Source organism: Phoca vitulina, unplaced genomic scaffold (genome assembly GCF_004348235.1).
Source record: "Phoca vitulina isolate PV1807 unplaced genomic scaffold, GSC_HSeal_1.0 scaffold33, whole genome shotgun sequence".
Lineage (NCBI taxonomy): Eukaryota > Metazoa > Chordata > Mammalia > Carnivora > Phocidae > Phoca > Phoca vitulina.
Genome location: NW_022589736.1, coordinates 11,492,238 through 11,495,343, shown reverse-complemented (window position 1 = coordinate 11,495,343; position 3,106 = coordinate 11,492,238). Strand labels below are relative to the sequence as shown.

The 3,106-nt window shown below is 46.6% G+C and overlaps 1 pseudogene; it reads left to right on the top strand.

The window, feature by feature from the left end:
- Positions 1-1,201: 1,201 nt before the first annotated feature.
- On the top strand, positions 1,202-2,193 carry LOC116645405 (annotated as a pseudogene).
- The last annotated feature ends 913 nt before the right edge of the window (positions 2,194-3,106 follow it).

Genomic DNA, 3,106 nt, shown 5'->3' with positions numbered 1-3,106 from the left:
CCCCGGAGGAGCCGAGAACTCAGGGTCCCGCTCCTCAGCGAGCCCTCAGAGAAAAGCCGTCAGTCACTCCCGTCTCCCCGGTCTCCGGCCGCACTCCGCGCTCACCCGGCCTGTGACCGCGCCTTTCTATCTGGCACCCGACCCCGGGTGGAGTCTCCAAACCCAGCAGATCCCCGCGGTGCACTCCCGCACCTCTCCTCCCGGGGGAAGAAGGTGAGTCTCCCCGGATCTGCCGCTTGTTGGGTCCCTGCTGGAGGAGCAGTGGCCCGACTGTGCCGCGGATCACGGTTTATGGCAACCCCGAGCTGAGAGCCCGCGCCTCGGCTCCGTCTCTGCAGCCGGCTTCCCTGCTCCGATACCTGGGAGCTCTGCCGCACTCAGGCACCCCCGGTCTTTCTGTGACCCCGAGGGTCCTGAGACCACACTGTCCCGCGAGGGTTCCACCCCCCACTTGGCCACCAGAGTGACGTCCCTCAGCGGAGCAGACTTCTAAAAGTTCCGATTTTGTGCTCCGCGGCTCTATCACTTGCCAGAAGCGGCCGTGGGAGGCCCCTCCCCCGCCGTCTATCCTCCCGAATATCACCTCGGATTCACTTCTCCGCATGTCCTACCTTCCAGAAAGTGGTTGCTTTTCTGTTCAGAGAGTTGTTGCTCTTCTTTTCTTTGATCTCCTGTTGAGTTTGTAGGTGTTCAGAATGGTTTGATCCCTATCCAGCTGAATTCCTGAGAGGAGACGAAATCCAGGTCTCCTACTCCTCCGCCATCTTGCTCCGCCCCCTACTCACGGAAACAGTATTAAGAAAAGTTTAAAAATGACCAAAAAAAAAAAAAAAAAAAAAGGTTCTAATTTTTCTCTAATTTCTTGGGGAGGTTAAAAAATATATATGTTATTTTTATTTCTAGGCCTTAATTATCTCTTTTGCAAAAGGGGAAGGTTGGACCTTACTGTAAAAGGCAGAAATTTGTAGTCAGAGGTCCTCTCATTAATATTTCTTACCTATTTTGATCAATAATAAGAATATGTACAATGTGTTCAGAGACAGCCATTGTTCAGTGGGTTGTGCTGACTTTGCTGGGGTTGGTCTTCCTCCCCTCCCCAAAATCCAGCCCCTCCTTAGAGCTGGGACAGGGGGCCGGTCCCTGGGCAGGCGACCATGAGCAAATGGAAGGCATGGCCAGAGATGCTCAAGGGGAAATCACCCACATGCTCACAGAACTTGCAGACTTCGAGAAGAACGTGAACCAGGCCATCCACAAGTGCAATGCTTACAGAAAAAGCAGCGTCTGTGATAGCAAAGTACCCATACAAAATAAAATGTGGAGCAGAAGCTAAGAAATTGCCTAGAGTAGGAACAAAAGTTGCTGAAAAGATTGATGAATTGTTAGCGACTAGAAAATTGTGTAAGCTGGGAAAGATTCAGCAGGATGATACGAGTTCATCCGTCAATTTCCTGACTCAAGTTAATGGCATCGGTCCATCTGCTGCAAGGAAGTTTGTAGATGCAGAAATTAAAGCCTTAGAAGATCTCAGGAAAAAAAAATGAAGATAAGTGGAACCATCATCTGCGAACTGGGCTGAAATATTTTGATGAATTTGAGAAAAGAATTCATCCTGAAGAAATGTGACAAGTGTAAGCCATTGTACTAATTGAAGTTTAAAAACTGAATTCTGAATTCCTTGCTAGAGTCTGCAGCGGGTTTCCGCAGAGGTGCACAGTCCGTTGGTGGCATGGATGTTCTTCTGATCCATCCAAACTTTACTTCTGAATCCACCAAACAGCCAAAGCTGTTATATCGTGTTGTGGAGCAGTTACAGAAGGTCCATTTTATTACAGATGCTGTCAAAAGGTGAAACAAAGTTCAGGTGTTTGCCAGCTTCCCAGTAAAAATGATGATAAGGAGTATCCACAAAGGAGAATTGATATAAGGTTGATATCCAAGGATCAATAGTACTGTGGTGCTCTCTGTTTCACTGGGAGTGATATTTTCAATAAGAATATGAGAGCTCATGCCCTTAAAAAGGGGCTTCACAATGAGGAATACACAGTCCATCCCAGAGGAGTCACTGGAGTTTCTGGAGAACCTCTGCCAGTGGATAGTGAGAAAGACATCTTTGACTACATCCAGTGGAAATACCAAGAACCCCAGGATTGAAGTGAAGGAGGTCTGTTCTTCATTCCAGGCACAGCTTAACTCAATAGGAGTCTTGATTTATTTCTTAACCTTTGCTTTGTAAGGGTCTCTGGTGTTTTTAAATGATTGTTTCTTCTTCTTGCTTTAACTTACACTGTAGTCAGTAAAGCTTCTTGTACTATTTAAAAAAAGAAAGAATATGTACAGTGTTTCATCCATCATCATGCAAGTGCCAGTTAGTAACCACCATTTTGCTTCGCAGGTCAGGTTCCCCATGAAACAGACTCTCAGTTGAAGTATAGGTGGCTTATTAGAGAATGAAGAAATCAGGATGGGTAGAGGGAGAGGTAGAACTTTCATGGAGACCACCTCTGCTGGTCTGTGTGGCTTGCCTGGGGAGATGAGCCTCTGATCACCCAGCATTTTTCAGGTCATGGCCACTGCATTTCTCCCTTTACCATAATAATTGGACAGAGGAATGTCAAGAATTGTCCTCTGGGAATCCCCTGGATTCCTGAGTGATACACCACAGTACTTGCTACCCATTGTTCTTAAGATTGTTTTCTTTTTATTTTTTTTTTCCTGACATTGGTATGTATGTATATGATTTTTGTATTCCCTACTCTTTTTATAATAAACATGGGAAAAAGACCATAGTTACTATATGTGAAGTTGTCACAGGAGAAACATTTGAAGATTCCTCCCATTACGTTTCTCTTATGTAAATGTGAAGAATGTTGTGGTAGGCTAGCTACATTCTCAATTTCTTGGTAGTGAAAATGAAGTCAGGAAGCAAAAACTGGAGGACTGTCGGGGCACCAGGGTGGCTCAGTCGTTAAGTGTCTGCCTTTGGCTCAGGTCATGATCCCAGGGTCCTGGGATCGAGTCCCACATCTGGCTCCCTGCTCAGCGGGAAGCCTGCTTCTCCCTCTCCCACTCCCCCTGCTTGTGTTCCTGCTCTCGCTATCTCTCT